The following is a 20,786-nucleotide window of genomic DNA, read 5'->3' as shown; positions in this document are numbered from 1 at the left end:
GTGGTCACTCTGAATTCTATGTCTTAAAATAAATTGTTTGATCTTTCAAAAGGTTTCTCTTACAGAGATGGCACAGGGGACGGTCATATCATACATAAAAAGATAATATTGAATTTTAGACAGAAATCAAAACAGATTTTCTATCCTGGGTTAAGAAACTACATACAGATCCCTTGCACTGCATGTCAATGAAGATAGGATCTGGATCAGTCATGTACAGTAATGACTTAATGCTGTTGAGAGATTGAGTGGCCTCATCGTGTTATGCGATAAACTGGGAGCAAAATTCGCTCTGGCAGAGGGATAAACATCAACGACGTTCTTTCAGGACTATAAGTGCAAACGTAAGACTAGCATGCGCAAGCAGAAAGGCTCCAGTGAGACTCGAACTCACGACCACTGGTTTACAAGACCAGTGCTCTACCCACTGAGCTATGAAGCCCAATGCCGAAAGGAGTTGGTTCACTTTTAATCTGAAGTGAGACAGATCCTGTCATTTGTTTTAAAATTGATTAATAAATAATTAATGATCATGTTCTCTCGGACAGAAAATGAAGTCATGTCGTGGCAATTACAAGGGCTGGAAGATCACCATTTCGCTGAGGTTCGGTATTTAAGACTCAATCATGAAATACCTGAGCAGACAGCGCCAGATGTCCGGGTTTGATTCCAGCTACGGGCGAATGCCTGTGCGGATTTTGCACATTCCCCAGGTGCAGGTTAAGTGAATTGGCCATGCTGAATTGTCAATGGTGTTCAGGGGTGTGTAGGTTAGGTACATTAGTTAGGGGTAAATGTAGAGTAGTTAGATAGGATGGGTTACTCTTTGGAGAGTCGGTGTGGACTTGATGGGCCAAATGGCCTGTTTCCACACTGTAGGGGATTCTGTAATTCTACGAATGAATCAGTGGGTTTAATCAGTGGTCTGGTAACACCAGCCAATGCAGACATGTGGCACAGTGGTTATCCTCATGAGCTGGGCGCGGACGTTGGAATCCTAGCTCCCTCTCGCGATATATCATTGCAGGTTCGTTGGGACATTTTTAACAGAGAAAAAACATCCAGCAGGAGGCGCCTTCTTGAAATTGAATTTCTCATCTCCAGTCGTTCATTGGACTTATAAATGGAGTAGGGCCCTCGTGACGTATGTAACAGCCGCACACGACCTTGAGCTGCAGATAGACTGCGACAGCAGTATTAGGGAAATAATTATAGAAACAATTTCCGGAGAGTATTTCTCTCTCTCAGCAGAAATAAATTGACATGCTCTAAAGATCCATGATTCAGTCTGTTTTTATTTCCTTTACAAAACTGTTAATATTGATAGTTGAGTTTGTTTTCTGAATGTCTTTACTGTTTTGTTATCAGTGGATCTCATCTGCAGGTTACTGCGAGTCATGTCAGATATGCTGCATCGCACGTAACTCATTGAGTTCAGCACTTACGTTATGTGCCTCATGGGCAGGGGACCTCGTCTTTCAGCAGACTCGCTATGTCTAAATTCGTGTTAATTATGGTACAATCCACCGCAATGCGATAAAGCTGTCATACAAGATTCAGTGTCGATAACAAATATGTTTCTCAACATGGTATGAAGACGGGCGAATATTGCCTTAAATGCTGAAAATACCAAAAGTGCACCAAACTATATTTGACAGAATGGTTCCAATTGAAAGTTACAATCTTACAAGTTAAAAAAGGCAACTCGCAATTGATGAGACGCTGAAGTGATTGCAACTAAGTGAATCTTATTGGTTATGACATCCTTGATGGAGTTGTTAACCTGGGCCAATCGGGGGATTCGGAGTCTCCTCATTTCAGGGACTGAATCGGAGCGGCAGTGTACAATACACACGTAAATAATGGGTGTCTTGGTGATGGTGTACTGGCCTCTGTACACTTATTACAGATTCCCATGATCACAAGAGCCCACAAGGTTTATCATCGAAAAGGCAACACTCTCAAGTTCTCCTCCAATCATACACCAACCTGACATGGAAATATATCACCCTTCCTTCACTGTGATGCTCTCAAAATCCCGGAACTCCTTTTCTCACAGCATTATGGGTGTAGGTGCCCCGAGAAGATCACAAGAGTTGAAGGAGGAAATTTGCCATCAGTTTCTCACTGGCAGTTAGGGGTGGACAACAAGTCCTGGCCGAGCCACATCCACTGAATGAAATAGATACGAAAATGACATTTGCATCTCCAGAGATCACGAAAGGTATCGTGCAATTTCTGCAGCAGTATCTGTTTCATGTGGTAAGTGTTTGTCACAGAATTGACCATCAGAGAGCAAACTATCACTCCATTGTTTCATCGCAGAAATAAGAAGGGAAGTGTGGAGCTGATTCTGTGGTGGGGATTGTAGAATGAGAAAGGAAATATCCAGGTTCAATTTGTTTGTGATTTGTCATATGTCTGTAGTAAGTACATATACTGACATCTTTGTGTAGACCATAGGAGTAGGAATAGATCATTTAGCCCTTTAAGTCTGCAAGGCTGATGGGCCTGCCTCAAACATTATCTCCATATCCATTGATTCCATTAATAATTAAAAAGCCATTAATCAGTCTCTTAGATATACACAATGACTGAGGTTCTGTCACACTCTAGGGTAGAAAATATCAAAGATTCACCACCCTCTGAGTAAGGAAAATCCTGGTTATTGCCTCTAAACGGCTTATCTTCTATTCTGAGATTGTGCCCCATGTTTCTAGACTTCACAGCCAGAGGAAATGCCTTTTCTGTATTTATTTGGACTATCTGTTTTAGAATTGTGCAATGTTCTATGAGTTTTCATTCTTCTAACTTGAGAATACATGCCCAGTCTTCCAATTCACTCCTCATAGGATAGTCCCACCATTGTAGGAATTAGTCTGGTGAACCTCCACTCTGCTCCCTGTATGGCAAGTGCGTATTCCCATAGGTTGAGGAGGTGGGGTGGGGGGGGAGTGGGGGGGAGGGGGGGATGGGGATTGTACACATTGCCCCATTTGCAGGCAGACCAGTGTTTGACACAAGGCATCTTTGCTCCTATACTCAAATCCTCATGTGAAAAAAGCTAGTTAGTTGTTTGCCTTCCAAATTGCTTACTATATCTGCCTGCTACCTTACAGAGACTTATGAACAAGGGCACCTGGGTCCCTTTGAACACCAATGCTTTCCAATCTTTCACCATTTGAGAAATACTTTGCATCTTCAGTCATCCTAACAATGTGGCTAATCTCACAATTACCCACAATTATATTCCACCCCCCAATCACTTACCCTCCCCCTCTTTAAATTAGCTTGAAACCTCTTTACGTCTTTCTCACAACTCACATAGCTATGAAGTTTTATGTCATCTCAAATTTTGGGAATGTTACATTGGGTGACTACCTCAAATGTGACTATTACACCTTTGCTCCTGTTTTCTGCCTGTGAACCAATCCTCAATCCATATATTATCCTCGATCCTATGTACACTAAGTTTTAACCCTTGTGGGACTTTATCAAAGGTATTCTGAAAGCCCAGATGCATCATATCCATTGCTACATTTCTTGGATCTTTGCATTATAATCTGGTCATTATACCACAAGGACTTCCACATTTCTCCTCGATATTCCCAACTTGTTTAGAGAATTTATGGTGGTGTAGTTTTGTCCTTATCTCTGAGCCAGGTGACTTGGGCTCAAGTCCCAACTGCTTTAGAGATTTATCAGAACATTTCTGAACAGGTTAATTAGCGGAAGAAAGATGTTCTGTTTGTGGCTATGGTTCTATTGGAAGCCATTGGAGTAGCGATACCACCAGCTGAAACAGGATGAGCTTACCTGGGTTTTTTCACCCTTTCCATCAGATTTCCAGGCATTCATTCAATGAATGAACTTGTTCCAGGCACGAGAACAAGGAAAACTTCCAGTTTAAACCCTTATGCTTTATTTGGCATTCCCATTCAATCTCTTCACATTTGCAGCAATTTGTTGCCATCCAACTATATATTTGTTTTAATGGTATTATCTGTTTGAAATGTGTAAAATACATTTGAAAACAGCTACTGACCAACAGTTGCCAGAAGCGATAGAGGATTAATTATGCCACCGAAATTTTTATAAAGTCGGTGCCTAAAAAGGTCAAGGCTATAATTCCATTTAAAAATGCAACATTGTTATCCACCTGAACAATGGGGTGTACTTTTTCATCCACTGGTGTTCACTGCACAATACATCCTCCTAGCTAATTCATTTATTGTTTGATTTTAAATAAAAAAATAATTGTTTAAGTTTAAATATGAATCAAAGTGAATTTGTTATATATTGGAATGTAAGTATGCATTAATATACTAAGGTTTATTTTGAGCAGGGGAAATTTCTGTTCAACTTATTATAATTTTCTCCAAAGTTCATGCCAACATTGTGAATGAAGTTCTTTGGAGTGAAAGTTAAGAATTAATCTATAATGTGCTACCTATAATAGTACAGCCAAACAGTTAATTACAGCATTTTTCTAGTTTGTAACTTTTTAATGCACTTAAATTCAATGTCGTACAAACCCAAATTTAAAATGTAATATTTATTCAGTACCATTTCTCCTTTCAGTATTATCCTTGGGAACATGGCAAGATCATTGATGGTAAAATACTATTAATACTTATATATGCTGATTTTTTTTATTCCTGAATTATTCATGTAATGCCAAATAGGCCATGGTGGCACTTTATACTTTGACAACCCTATAAAATGGAATTGAAGTTTAATCCTGATATGTGCAATGTGATGCATTCTGGATGGCTTTAGAAGGGAAGAGCATGTACAATGAATAATAGGTCCCTTCAGATAACCCAGGAACAAAGCAAGCTTGATGTACAACATCCCTGAAAATGTCAACACAGGTAAATGTGGTGTGAAAGAAAGCATACAGGTTATTTGTCTTCATTTGTCAAGATGTAGTATATAGGTGCAAATAAGTCTTGTAACAACTTTATCAAACATTGATGGAGTATTTTGAGAAGTTCTGTTCACTGCACTATCAGAAGGACGTGATTGCACTAGAGAGAGTGCAGAGGAGGTTCACCAGGGTGTTGCTGGGATGAAAGGTTTCAGTTATAAGGAGAGACTGGGTAGACTGGGTTTGTCTTCCTTGGAGTGGAGGAGGCTGAATGTTGGGGGGGGGGCGGGGCGGTGTTCCTGATTGAGGTACAAAATGATGAGAGGAATAGACAGAGTAGATTGTGATAATCACTTCCCTATCACAGATGCATGTAAGACTGGAGGGTGTAAGTTTAGGGTGAAGCCAAATGGTTCAGAGATTATCTGACAGAAAAAAAAATCACACACAGTTGGTTGAAATATGGAACGTGCTACCTGTGAAAGTGACGGAGGCAGTTACAATCAAAACATTTAAGAAGCATCTGGATTAGTAATTAAAATGCCAGATCACAGTGGGTTATGGACCAAGTGCAGTTAAATGGATGTTTGATGTTTGCTGGTCAGCATAGACTTGGTGGGTCTTAAGTCTTTTTTCTTCACTGTATGACTCTAAGTTAGTAAATGGTGCACAGCATTATTCACAGCCAGTTAGTGAACATGTTTATAGTACACTTGATAGAATAGCAATGCATTTGTCTGCTGCGGTTTCTGTACAAACTCAATCTCATTTTTATCCATTCTATAAGAAAGTCATGTGCTGCCACAAAAATGGATAAACATTTTGTCAGTCATTAACATCTCATACACAAAAGTTATTTCTTTTGTATACATATTTCCTGTCCAAACCTTTTTTAAAGGTTCATGTTTCCTATCAATATTCATTTTAAACAATAAATACATGCAGAAAGGGACACAGTCATCAGCTACTCAGTTTCTGTCGTGCATGCAATAAATTTATTCTTTAACTTGCTATGAGCAAATCCCACAGACAATTTATAACTTTATTTCAATTTCATATCTAGTACCACTGCCTTATATTTGATATTCCATATGAAGAAACAATGAATTATTTATCTCAGTTTTTTCAAGAAATAAAAATATTTTGCTCCTTATTATTTCGCAGCATCAACAATGATGGTCCTGAAAAGAAAAAAAAAAGATATCTGCATAAAAATCGTACTTTAAACTTGGGATTGTACAATATGGGTGAAATGAACTGGCCATGCTAAACTGCCCATTGTGTTCAGGGGTGTATAGGTTAGGTGCATTAGTCAGGGGTAAATGTAGAGTAATAGGGTAGGGGAATGGGTCTGGGTTGGTCACTTTTCAGAGGGTCAGTGTGGACCTGTTGGGCCAAATATCTTGTTTCCACACTGTAGGAATTCTGTGAGTCTAGTGTAAATACTGAGTTAGAGTAAGGTTTTATAACAATGCAATTGTTCTCAGTCACACAGTGAAGGATTTGAGATTATATAAATGATACCTACCTGAAGCTTTATGTTGTAGGAAGATGACAGTGACTGTGAAGGAAAACAGTGCCAGCACAATCACCCTTATGGCAATATGCAGTGGGCCCAGAGAATTCGATGGTTGTGCTTGGTTCCTCACTGCTGGAAGGAAACCAAGGTTATTGTCATTGTCCCTCTTCTCCTCACTTCCACTATCACCACAGCTATGACAATTATTGAATCCTTTTGCCCTCCAAACTTTGAGTTAAGAATGCATCTCACTAAAATGCGACATGGGAAACTTGTCATGTCTACCTAGAAATTAATGACTGATGCAACACTGCTTCTCAATTGTAACCCATTTCACTTGCTGTTTTATCTGTTAATAAATAGTATTGGTGTAAAACAAACCAGTCTCCACCTCAACAACATGGATTAAGTGGATGCTGGCTTGGCTAACATTTATGGTACATCCCTTAATGCCCTGAAAAAGGTGGTGGAGAGCTGCTGTTTTGAACCACTACAGACATTGCAGCATAGGCATCCATGATACTGCTGGGCAGCAAGGTCCAAGAGGTTGACCTAGCAAAAGAGGAGGAATACAATTCCATAGGAAACGTAAGTGGGTTGGAGAAGAATTTGTAAGTAGTGATGTTCCCATGCATCCAGCGCCTTGTCTTTCTCAGTTGTAAAAGTCCCAGGTTTAAAAGCAGCAGTGTAAGGAGCTTTAATGTATCCAGTAGATGATATAAAATGCAGTCATTGTGCAACTGTATGGGGGGATAAATTATTGGCAGTGGATATGGTGCTGATCAAGTGAGAAGTTTTGTTTGGATGGCACCCAGCTTATTGAATGTTGTTGGGTCTGCACCCATCCTGACAAGTGGAAAGTATTGTATTATGTTCCTGTTTCATTCATTGGAGATGATAGACACATTTTGGCAAAACGGGAGGTGAGTTAGTTAACACAAAATTCCTAGCCTCTGATCTGCTCTTGTAAATAGAGACCGTGTAAAACTGGTCCAGTGCAATTTCTGATCAATATCAACTCTCAAAATGTTGAGGTGGCAACTCAGTTATGGAAGTGGTATTTAATGTCGAAGTGTGATTGTTAGGTTCTCGTTTGTTGGAGCTGGTCATTTCCTGGCACTCGTATGGTGAGAATGTCAATTGCCACTCATCAGCCATAACTTGGATTGTCCAGATCATTTTACATTTGGGCATCAGCCACTTTCCTATCTGAGGAGTTGTGAATGCTCTGAACATTGTGCAGTCATTAGCAATCACCCCCACTTCGAACTTTCTGATGGGGTGAAGGTCAGTAATGAAGCAGCTCAAGGTGATTGGGGTGAGGACACCCTCCTGTAGAGATGGCCTGGAACGGAGATGACTGACTTCCAGCAAGCACAACCATCTTTCATTGTACTAAATTCCAACTTTAAAAACAATTAATGTAGACCCATTATTCAAAGATTTAATTTGCCTTCATAGCAAAGGTAATTAATCTACTGTTTATACCATTGATTTAACGTGTTTGTTTATGTGGGCTTTTATATCAAACTGATCACTGTCAATATTATAATATCGAACCCCACCCCCACCCCAGTAGTCAGAGACAAATTGAGAAACAAATTTGCAAGGAGATCTCAGTTATCTGTGAGAATAATAGGGTGGTTATGGTAGGGGATTTTAACTTTCAAAACATTGACTGGGACTGCCATAGTGTTAAGGGTTTCGATGAAAACGAATTTGTTAAGTGTGAACAAGAAACCTTTCTGATTCAGTATCTGAATGTACCTACTATAGAAAGTGTAAAACTTGACCTACTCTTGGGAAATAAGGTGACTGAGCTGTCAGTTGGGGGAGAACTTTAGGGCCAGCGACTATAATTCTATTAGTTTTAAAATAGTGATGGAAAAGGATAGATCAGATCTAAAAGTTGAAGTTCTAAGTTGGAGGAAGGCTAATTTTGACAGTATTAGGCAAGAACTTTCAAAAGTTGCTTGCGGGCAGATATTTGTAGGTAACGGGATAGCTGAAAAATGGGAAGCTTCAAAAATGAGATAACGAGAATCCAGAGGCAGTATGTTTCTGTTTGGGTGAAAGGTGGTAGGTGTAGGAAATGCTGAATGATTACAGAAATGAAGTGTTTGATTAATGAAAAGAAGGAGGCATATGTCAGGTATAGACAGCCGAGATTAGGTGAATCCTTAGAAGAGTACAAAGGAAGTAGGATTACACAGAAGAAGGAAATCAGGAGAGAAAACAGGGGACATGACATAGGTTTGGAAAATAGGGTTAAGGAGAATTCAAAGGGATTTTGTAAATACATTAAGGCCAAAAGGGTAATGAGGGAGATAATAGGGCCTCTCAAAGATCAGCAAGGCAGCCTTTGTGTGGAACTGCAGGAGATGGGGAAGATACTAAATGAGTATTTTGCATCAATGATTAGAAGGACATGTAATTATAGAATGTGGGGAAGGATGGTGACACCTTGAAAAATGCCCAGATTACTGAGGAGGAGGTTCTGGATGTCTTCAAACACATAAAGGTGGATAACTCCCCTGGACCCGATCAGGTGTACCCTAGAACTCTGCCGGAAGTGATTGTCGGGTGCCTTGCTGAGATGTTTGTATCATTGATAGTCACAGGTAAGCTGCCAGAAGACTAGATGTTGGCTAATGTGGTGCCACTATTTAAGAAAACTGGTAAGGAAAAGCCAGGGAAAAATAGACCAGTGAGCCTGACATTGGTGGTGGGCAAGTTGTTGGAGGGAATCTTGAGGGACCAGAATTACATGTATTTGGTACAGCAAGTAATGATTTGGGATAATTAATATGGCTTTGTATGTGGAAAATCGTGTTTTTAAAGAAATAACAGAGGATTCATGGGGGCAGAGTGGTGGATGTGATCTACATGGACTTCAGTAAGGTGTTCGATGAGGTTCCTCGTGGAAGACAGGTTATCAAGGTTAGATCTGATGGAGTACAAGGGAAACTAGCCATTTGGATACAGAACTGGCTATAGGGTGGAAGATAGAGGGTGGTGGTGGAGGTTTGACTTTCAGACTGGAGGTCTGTGACTAGTGGTGTGCCACAAGGATCAGTACTGGACTACTGCTTTTCGTCATTTATATAAATGATTTGGATGTAAATATAGGAAATATGGTTAGTACGTTTTCAGATGATACCAAAATTAGAGGTGCAGTGGACAGCAAAGAAGGTTACCTCAGATTACAACTGAATCTTGATCAGATGGACCAATGGGCTGAGGAGTGGCAGATGGAGTTTAATTTAAATAAATGTGAGGTGCTACATTTTGGGAAGACAAGCCAGAGCAGGACTTATACATTTATTGGTAACATCCTGGGGAGTATTGTTGAATAAAGAGGCCTTGGAATGCAGGTTCATAGCTCCTTCAAAGTCGAGTCACAGGTAGATAGGTTAGTGAAGAAGGCATTTGGTATGCCTTTCTTGATTGGTCAAAGCATTGAGTACAGGAGTAGGGAGGTCATGTTGCAGCTGTACAGGAAATTGGTTAGGCCACATTTGGCGTATTGTGTGCAATTCTCGCTCATTTTGGAAAGATGTTATGAAACTTGAAAGGTTCAGAAAAGATTTACAAGGATGTGGCCTAGTTGGAGGATTGAGATACAGGGAGAGGCTGAATAGGCTGGGGCTGTTTTCTCTGGAGCATTGGAAACTGAAGGGTGACCTTATAGAGGTCTACAAAATCATAAAGGGCATGGAAAGAGTAAATAGACAAGGTTGTTTTTTTTTCCTGGGGTGGGAGATTCCAAAACTAGAGGACATAGGTTAAAGGTGAGAGTGGAAACATTTAACAGGGACCTAAGTGGAAACATTTTCACACAGAGGGTGGTGCATACATGGGATGAGCTGCCAGAGGACGTGGTAGAGACTGGTAAATTACAACAATTAAAACACATCTGACTCGCTATATGAATAGCAAGGGTTTAGAGGGGTATGGGTCAAGTGCTGCGAAATGGAATTAGATTTAAGACATCTGCCACGCACAGGTGAGCTGGCCTGAAGGGTCTGTTTCTGTACTGTACATCTCTATAACTCTATGACTGTAGGGTCGTCTCTACATTGGCTATATATATGAAAAATACCATGCACTCCAAATTAGTATATTTTCTAAGTAAATTTAACCTAAACTGCTGGAAACAAAATGAGTGATGTAACTGTCCTTTTCTCTATTGCCCTTTCTCAAGGGGATATAATGGAATGGGCCACAGCGCTGCACCAGATCTGAAGAGGATTCAGTAGACAGATTATATCACATTTGGATTAACACATTTAGTGAGGTGCAGGAAAAGATTAGGGCAGATATCAGAAGGCCTTGATTAGTGCAGAGCATCACGTATTCAAAAACAAAATGGATGGCATGATGCTGGAATCAATAAGAATTGATCAGTTTAAATACACTGCAGGAAGGTAATGTGGTTAATATGTTAGAATGATATAATCAAGTCGATACAGGTGAGAAACTCTCTGTCTCTGAACTCAGATGGGACCTAACAATGAAAAGTCCTGCATTTTTATTTCCCTGTGACTTCTATTAATTGGAATGATAAGGGCACCAGATACATGGGAACACAACCATCTGCAAGTTCCCCTCCAAGCCACAAGCCATCATGATTTGGAAATATATCACCACATCTTTACTGTCTCTGAGTGAAACTACTGGAGCTCCCTCCCTAACAGCACTGTAGGTCTCCCTGTACCACTTATTTTTTTTCCCCAATGGTGCTTATATGTTGCTTAGGAATCAATACATAGCTTTGAAAGGCCATTCTTTCACAATGACCAACTTGTCCTTAAAATGTCAAAAATCACAAAATGCTAGGTTGTAGTCTAACAGGTTTATTTTGAAAGTACAAGCTAACTCCCTGACGGAGGAACAGCACTCTGAAAGCCAGTGCTTCCAAATAAACCTGTTGGACGAGAACCTGGTGTTGTGTGATTTTTAACTTTTTCCACCCCAGTCCAACACTGGCATCTCCACATTATCTTTAAAATGGACAGCAGCAACATCTTTTCCACCATAATTAGTGATGGGACACAAATACTGACCATGAAAGTGACATCCACGCTCCATGAGAAAGGTATGTCATTACTTATTTTTAAAGACTTGAACATTCCATATGTATCTTGATTTTTTACTTACATTAACACACAGCCTTGACCTTGTCAGAGCTGCCCACCCCTCAATTTGTATTTAAAATGCAAACTTTAAAAAGGCTAATTTGGATCCACTGTTTACCTGAGTTTAAGCGAAGCAGAATGGAAGTAGATATTTGAAAGAATCGAAAAACATCACATTGAAAGATTTTGAATTCTTGGGAATTTTACACTGTCAAAGGTAATAGGATGGTACTAGAGAGTAATAGATGTCAGAATATCACAAGAGGTTGATCATTCAAGGCTGCAATGAAGTGAATTTTCTCACTTCATTTCATGTGAACATTCTCAATTCTACATGAGGGCTGGGTATGGATGAGGTCCCATTGAGAATGAGAGAGCGAGAATGTATAACGGTCTTGTAGTGCAGTGGTGGTGTCCCTACATTTGAGCTGGGGGGCAGGGTTCATGTCCCATCTGTTTCAGAAGTATGTAATGACATCTCTGAACAGGTTGCTTAATCGCTTTCCCTACAATCAGTAGACGTGGAGGTACTAATCAAAGGATCTTGGGAATAAGATGAAGTGTAGTTTCTGTAAACATTTCTACATTGATAAAATTGCACGTGGGGGAGACACAGAGAACGCATACGGTCAACTCAAAATGTTATTCCTGTTCTGATTGAACACTGGAAATGTTACACACAGAAAAGACCATTCAGCCCGTCGTGTCTTCGCCATGAACAAGCCGCCTATTCCAATCCCATTTCCAGGATCTGCTATGAAGCTGTAACAGATTACACCACATCCACAATCTTTTAAAGAGGTTGAGAGTCTGCTACAATCCAAAAACTAGGCGACGAATTTCAAGCACCCAACAACGCTTTGAAACATGCTGAGTTTTCACGGAGACGCTATTTCTTAGGGGATTTTTTTTTTGCCCAACGGTGCTTATGTGCTGCATAGAATTCAGCACATAAACTTGAGAGACCTTTCTTTCATGATGACCAATTAATTTTGAAGATATTTTGATATCAGCTCATTCCGAGAGGCTATTAACTTGAGCCCTGTCTCCCTCGTCCAGAGATAAGGACGATACCATTGCCCCCACAAACTTACTGTGTGCAGCATGCTCACCTGTCACAATAAGTGTTGTTCCTTCTCCATAATATTCACTGTTCGAGACAAATTCCACTTTGCAATAATAGGTCGCCTGGTCGCTCAATGTCACCTTTGTTAGTTGAATCCAGACGCCCGTCTTTCCCTCGATTTTCTCCCTTTCTGGCCCAATGACCCGGCCTCTGTATTGTGCTGTGCGGTTGCAAAGCTCAGTTCCTCCTTTACTGTCCCTGAACCACCTGAAGACACTTGGCCCATTAGATCCTTCATAAAAGCAGTGCATAACGGCTGTGTTCCCCTCGGTTACATTCACAGATGCCGGGCTTTGAAGAACTTTGGTGTTCGCAGCGCTCATTGCTGCAAAAGAGCAAACACTGTTAAAGTGAAATCTCTCTGTGTGGTTAGACATGTTCAAACTTCCACTCCTCAATTTCCGCATTGAAACACCAACATCACGATGTGAGCTTCCCAAATGCATTTGCTTGTTTTAACAGACAGTAACAGCTTAAATAAGCAAATAGATCTCCTGCTCTAATATCTGTCAAGGATATGCCATGTTTTCAAAATTAGCTATTTAATCTTTAAATAAATTTGTTAGCTCGAAAATAAACAAAACACATTATCACCTGAGATTTAGAAGCAGATTTGGGCTATTCTGCCCATCTCGAAGCTACTCCACCATTTTAAGATGGATGATGTGTTTCTTAACCCCATTCTCCTCCCTTCTACCCATAACCATTGATCCACTTACTGATATAGAACTTACCTATCTCTGTCTTCACGGTGCTCAATGACTTGGCCACCAAAGCCTTCTGAGTTCCAGATTCACTATCCTGCGGCTGAAGAAATTCCTCCTCACTTCAATTCAACAGAACCATCCCTTCACAGCGAGTCTGTGCCCGAGAGTCCTGGTCTCTACGACTCGTGAAAACAACTTCTCCACCTCAATTCAATCTATCAGCACTGTGTAAGTTTCAATCAGCACCCCCATTTGTCCTTCTGAACTCCATGGACTCCAAACCCAGAGAGCTCAACGGCACACCATTTGACAAACCCTACATTCCAGGGAGCATTCTTGTAAATATCCTCTGGACCCCATCCAAAGCGAATTTAAAATTAAAGTCGGGAATATGTAGCTTACATCCACATTCCGGAAGTAACGGACGTGTAGAAAAGCACTCTTCAAAATTGTCTCCACATCTACTCTATTCAGGCCTATCTGTATTCTATTGGCTTCAATCAGATTCCTATCCACATCTCATCGTCCTTCTTAACTCCGTCAGTACAGAGTCACCTGGACTGCTCCTCATATGACAAACCCTTCATCCTAAGGACCGCTCTGTTAAACGTCCTCTGGACCCCATCCAAAGGGAATTTGAAATTAAAATCAGGTATATTCTGGAAATAACAGGCATGTTAAAAAAAACTCTATAAATTGAGAGGAAATGCACTATATTGATCGCTTCATGATAATGTCAATTGCAGCATACATTCAACAGAGAAAAAGTAGGACGTGAGACTCAAAGATAGAATTGATCTGAGTTTTTTTTTCTCAGTCTCTGAGTAAGCGACTGCTTTAAGTGTGTTGCAGCAACTTTCATTCATTTCTTGATTTTCTTTATATTGTTTATTTTGGCTTTTTCAAAGCGATTATAGCGTTTCCTCCGGACCTTTAACAGTTTCTAAACTAGGTGATATGTTAACTTTCTGTCACTGCTTAAAACAGGCGACATCAGATCTAGCACAGTTCAACAGCTTGACTTAATTCATTGCCTTTCTGTTTTAGTAGGGGACATTGAGTTTGGCTGTAAAACAGATTCCATCCACTATCCTCCTGTGTATGTTATTGCCAGAAGACACATCTTCCTTACGAGGTTTAAGAGTAACCTGCTCCACTTCTGCCTGGAAAACACCACAACGGTCTTCCCTGCTTACTGTTTGCTTGATGCCAGCACGATGAAGCACTGCATTTCGTTATTTACGAACATCATGTAGTGGCGTGAGTCAATTGAAAATGATATTCTTCTGCTGCAGTTTACAGATTATAGCAACCCCAGACCAACCGACCACATTGCTGTTTCTCTTAAGGTTTGAGCATTCCCTATGAAGCTTGATTTTCTACTTCAATTAAAACACAATGTTGACCTTGTCAGAGCTGGCCACCTCCCAATTCTTTTTTTGAAATCAGTCTTTAAAAAGGTTAATTTGAAAGCACTGTTAACCTGAGTTTAGGATTAGGAGGTCCTGAGCAGATTGCAAGTCGACTTTGGAAGAATCAGAGGCAGTTACTTTGAAAGATTTTGAATTCTTTGAGATTTTACACTGTCAAAAGTCACAGGATGGTACTAGAGAACATCTTTAAGCATCAGAATATCAGAAGGGGCTGACCATTCAACGCTTCAACGAAGATAATTTTCTCACTTCATTTCTGAACAGTCTCAATTCTACATGAGGGGCGGCTATGGATGAGATCCAATTGAGCTAGCATGCATAGGGTCTTGTGGTGAAGTGATAGTGTCCCTACCTTTGAGCCAGGAGGCTTGGGTTCATGTCCTACCTGTTCCAGAAGTAGGTAGTGACATCTCAGAACAGGTTGCTTAATTTCTTTTCTCTACAATCCATAGATATGGAGGCACTAATCAAAGGATCTGGGGCATAAGATGAAATGTAGTTTCTGTAAACATTTCCACATTGATAAAATGGGGAAGACACAGAGGAAGCATATGGTCACATTGAAATGTTATACCTGTTTTGATTGAACTCTGGAAATGTTACACACAGAAAAGGCCATTCAGCCCATCGTGTCTTCATCATGAACAAACCTCCTATTCCAATCCCAGTTTCCAGGACCTGCTCTGGAGCTGTACTGATTCCACCACATCTACAATCTTTTTAAAGGGGTTGAGGGTCTGCTACAATCAACAAACTGGGGTGGCAAATTCTAAGCACCCAACAACGATTTGAAACAATTTGAACTGTCATGGCGACCCTTGTTCTTAGTTTTTTGTTCCCCAACGTTGCTTATATGCTGCATATAATTCAACGTATAGACATGAGAGGCCATTCTTTCATGATGACCAATTCATGTTTATTTTGATGCCAACTCATTCAGATAGGCTATTAACTTGAGCCCTGTCTCCCTCGCCGAGAGGTAGGGACCATACCCCACAAGAATCCCACTATTCAGCTTTCAAGCTTACAGCATGCAGCATGCTCACCTGTCACAATAAGTGTTGTTCCTTGTCCATAATATTCACTGTTTGAGACAAATTCCACTTTACAATAATAAGTCGCCTGATCGTTCGATGTCACCTTTGTTAGTTGAATCCAGGCACCCGTCCTTCCCTCGATTTTCTCCCTGTCTGGCCCAATGACCCGGCCTCTGTATTGCACTGTGTCGTTGCAAAGTTCAGTTCCTTTTTTCCTGTCCCTGAACCACCTGAAGACACTCGGTTCATTAGATCCTTTGTAAGTACAGTGCATCGCGGCTGTGTTCCCCTCAGTTATATTCATAGATGCCGGGCTTTGAAGAACTTTGATGTTCGCAGTACTTATTGCTGTAAAAGAGCAAACACTTTTAAAGTGAAGTGTCTCTGTGTGGTTAAGTATGTTCAAACATCCACTCCTCAAGTTCCACATTGAAACACCAACATCACAATGTGAGCTCCCCAAATTGCTTTGTTTGTTTTAACAGACAGTAACAGCTTAAATAAGCAAATAAATCTCCCGTTCTAATATCTGTCAAGGAAATGCCCCGCTTTCAAAATTAGTTACTTAATCTTTAAATAAACATGATATTTCATCACATGTTAAGACCGTGAGGTCGAAGATCAGATTCAGGCCATTCAGCCCATCCCTAAGCTACTCCAACATTCCTGATATGTTTCTCAACCCTATTCTCCTACCTTCTCCTTGTAACCCTTGATTCCCTTACTAATAAAGAACCTACCTATCTCTATCTTGAAGACACTCAATGACTTGTCCACCAAAACCCTTCTAAGTTCAATAGATTCTTTCTGGCTGAAGAAATTCCTCCTCTTCACCGTTCTAAAGAGCCATCCCTTCACCAGAAGGCTGTGCCCTGGATTCTAGTCTCTCTCACTAGTGACAACATCACTTCCACTTCTATTCTCTACAGGCATATCAGTATTAATTTCAATAATAGCCTCCACCCCCCAACACCCCCATCCATCAGTACAGAATCACAGACACCAACTGCTCCTCATATGGCAAACCCTCCATCCCAAGGATCATTCTTGTGAAGCCCCTCCGGCCTCCCTCCAAAAGGAGTTTGAAATTAAAGTCGGGAATATTCCAGAAATAACAGGCATGTTTTTAAAAAAACACTTTTCAGCCCATTGTGTCTTCACCATGAACAAGCTGCCCATTCCAATCCCACTTTCCAGGAAACACTATAATCGATTTATCATAGAATGGAATGCTAGCATCCCTACAGTGTGGAAACAGGCCATTTGGTCCAACAAGTTCACACCAACCCTATGAAGAGTCACCCATGCAGGCCCATTCCCCCTAGCCTATTATTCTACAGAAGCAAAAATAACAAAAAAAAAATCAACAAGTGAATAAGATTTGATATGGCATATTAAAGGCAGTAGCTTATTTTTGGCAGAATTGCATTGTTTTGGTCATTTCATTTGTGTGCACTCAGCAGAACCAAAGTAGGACATAAGACTGTATGATAGGATTAATCAGAGTTTCTTATTCCCGTCCCCTCGTTAAACAACTGCCTTAAATGTGCTGTAGCAAATCTCTTCATTTCTTTTTTTGTTATTTTTGTTTAATACATTGTTCTGAGAGGTAAAACTGCAACAGTTCAACTGAGAATTAGCTCAAGCAGACTTATTTTCTTTCCTTAAAGACAGCTAAGATGTATTTTGTTTTGAAAAATAAAGTTTGTTTTAAAAATCTTGGCAGTAACAACCAAGCCAGCAGAGATCATCCAGTCAGGAGTGTGCCTGTATTGTGCACATGTACTGCATGTTTAATATAACCTCTATGGAGTGAGTCACAGTGTTATAGAACCATGAGGGATACCTTTCTCTTAAAATACACGAAGATGTAACTTTCTCATTTGACCTACTATCTTGATTGAGGTGAATGTTCTTCTCCAGCTTGTTGTCAGTTAAATCCAACAGACCTTGGAAGCCGTGGAATTAGGAAGGGAAATGGGTCTTCTATCACTCATAATCGGGACACGTTCTTGTGGATCCCACTAGTTAATGTTAACCTGGCTGGCTTGTGGCAATCGCCTGTGCTGTGAAAAGAAAATATTAGTGGGCACTTGGGTAACAGAGCCAGATCCACACTTAATGCAAGTGCAATGGCTGGTTCTTATGGCACAGTGGTAGTATCCTGGCCTCTGAGCTGGGTTTGAGTCCTACCAGCTCCAGAGATGTGTCAGAACATTTCTGAAGAACTTGGTTTTTTTTAAAAAGTCCATGGTGGTTGGAATGTTGCTCAGTTGCGTGATGGCACTTAGAAGGAATTGGTTTAACTCAGTTGGTTGAGTTGTTGGTTTACAGAGCAATGTGATGCCAATGGCATGGATTCAATTCCCATCACTGATTTGAGGTTACTGTGAAGGACTCTCCTTCGCAACCTTTTCCCTTGCCTGAGATCTGGTGACCATCAGGTTAAATCACCACCAGTTGCTTCTCTCAAAATGAGAGCAGCCACTATGGTCTGGTAAGAATATGGCAGCACAACAACACTTTGAGTCATAGAGTTGTGCAGCACCAAAACCGAGCCTTTGATCCAATTTGTCTGTGCTGACCAGATATTCTTAATTAATCCAGTCCCATTTGCCAGCACTTGGCCCAGACCCTTCCTATTCATATATCCATCTCGATGCCTTTTAAATGCTGTATTTGTACCAGCCTACGCCACTTCTTCTCATTCCATACATGCAGGACCCTCTGTGTGAAAAGGTTGCTATTTAGGTCCCTTTAAAATCTTTCCACTCTTACGCTAAACCTACCCCCTCTAGTTTTGGATTCTAGGAGAATACCTTGGCTATTCACCCTATCCATGCCCCTCGTGATTTTATTAACTGTGAGGCGGTTCAATCATCCATCAGCCTCTGATGTTGCAGGGAAAACAGCCCCAGTCTATTCAGCCTCTCTGCATAGCTCAAATCCTCCAACCTCAACAACATCCCTGTGAATATTTTCTGAACCTATAGCAGAGAGACCAGAACTGAATGCAGTATTCTAAAAATAGCCTAATCAATACTCTGTACAGCATAAGATGACATACCAACTTTCATATTCCATAGACTGACCAATGCTTTCTTCACCAACTTGTGCACCTGTGACTCCACTTTCACATAACTATGAACTTTCACCCCAGGGTCTCTTTGTTCGACAATCCTCCTCAGGACCTGACCATTAAGTGTATAAGTCAAAGAGTTGTACAGCACAGAAACAGACCCTTCACTCCAATTCGTCCATGCCGACCAGATATCACAGCACATAGAATGTTACAGTGCTGAACAGGTCCTTCAGCCCTCGATATTGCACTGAACTTGTGAAATTAATCTAATGCCCATCTAACCTACACCATTCCAGTATTATCCATATGCATGTCCAATGCCCATTTAAATGCTGGTAATGTTGGCGAGACTACTACTGTAGCAGGCAGGCAGTTCCACACCCCTACTACTCTCTGAGTAAAGAAACTACCCCTACCATCGGTCCTAAATCTATCACCCCTCAGTTTAAAGCTATGTCCCCTCATGTTAGCCTTCACCATCCGAGGAAAAAGGCTCTTATTGTCCACCCCATCTAACCTTCTGATTATTTTATAAATCTCGATTAAGCCACCTCTCAATCTTCCTCTCTCCGACGAAAACACCCTCAGTTTCCTCATAAGACCTTCCTTCCATACCAAGCATCATCCTAGTAAATCTCCTCTGAACCATTTCCAAAGCTTCCACACCTAAATGCGGTGACAGAACTGTATGCAATACTCTATGTGCAGCCTTACCAGTGTCTTGTACAGCTGACGCATGACCTTGTAGCTCCAAAACTCAATCCCCCTCACAATAAATGCTAATACACCATGCGCCTTCTTAACAACCCTATCAACCTGGGTGACAACTTTCAGGAATTTATGAATATGGACACCGAGAACTCTCTGTTCATCTACACTGCAAAGAAGTTTTCTTTAGCCCAGTACTCTGCATTCCTGTTACTTCTTCCAAAGTGAACTATCTCACACTTTTCTGCATTAAACCCCATTTGCCACTTCTCAGCCCAGCTCTGCATCTTATCCCTGTTCCCTCTGTAACCCACAATATCCTTTGGCATTATCCGCAACTGTGCCTACCTTTGTGTCATCCGCAAAGTTACTAACCCATCCTTCTATGCCCACCTCCAGATCAATTATAAAAATGACAAACAGCAGTGGCCCCAAAACAGATCCTTGTGGCACACCACTGGTAACTGAGCTTTACGATGTACATTTCCCATCAACCACCACCCTCTGTTTTCTTTCAGCTAGCCAATTTCTGATCCAAACCACTAAATCATCTTCAAATCTGAAACTCTGTATTCTGTGCAATTGCCTATCAAATGCCTGACTGAAGTTAATATTCACGACATCAACCACCTTACCTTCATCCCCCTGTTTTGTCACATTCTCAAAGAACTCAATAATGTTAGTGAGACATGACCTACCCTTCACAAAATCATGTTGACTATCCCTAATCAAAGTTATTCCTTTCCAGATGATTATAAATCCTATCTCTTATAACCAATTCCAACATCTTATCCATAACTGAAGTAAGGCTCACTGGCCTATAATTACCAGGGTTGTCCTGACTCCACTTCTTAAACAAGGGAACAACGTTTGCTAACCTCCAGTTTTTTGGCACTATTCCTGTCGACAATTGTGACATTAAGGTTGAAGCAAAACGCTTTGCAATCTCCTCCCTGGTTTCCCAGAAAATCTGAGGATAAATCTCATCTGGCCCATGGCTCTTATCTATTTTCCGACCTTCAAAAATTGCTAAAACCTCCTCTTTTTAACCTCAATCCCATCTAATCGTGTAGCCTGTATCTCCGTATTCTCACTAACATTTCCCTCTTCCAATGTGAATACTGATGAAAAGTAATCATTAAGTGCTTCCCCTACGCCCTCAGATT

The 20,786-nt window shown here is 40.8% G+C and overlaps 1 non-coding gene across 1 annotated transcript; it reads right to left on the bottom strand.

Moving 5' to 3' along the window:
* Window positions 1–369: 369 nt before the first annotated feature.
* trnat-ugu (transfer RNA threonine (anticodon UGU)) lies at window positions 370–442 on the bottom strand. The gene has a single exon. It is a non-coding gene; the product is annotated as a tRNA-Thr (tRNA).
* Between the last annotated feature and the right edge of the window lie 20,344 nt (window positions 443–20,786).

The sequence above is a fragment of the Chiloscyllium punctatum genome, chromosome 30 (assembly GCF_047496795.1).
Source record: "Chiloscyllium punctatum isolate Juve2018m chromosome 30, sChiPun1.3, whole genome shotgun sequence".
Lineage (NCBI taxonomy): Eukaryota > Metazoa > Chordata > Chondrichthyes > Orectolobiformes > Hemiscylliidae > Chiloscyllium > Chiloscyllium punctatum.
Note: the sequence above shows the minus strand (reverse complement) of the source record. Positions and strands in the feature narration are given on the sequence as shown.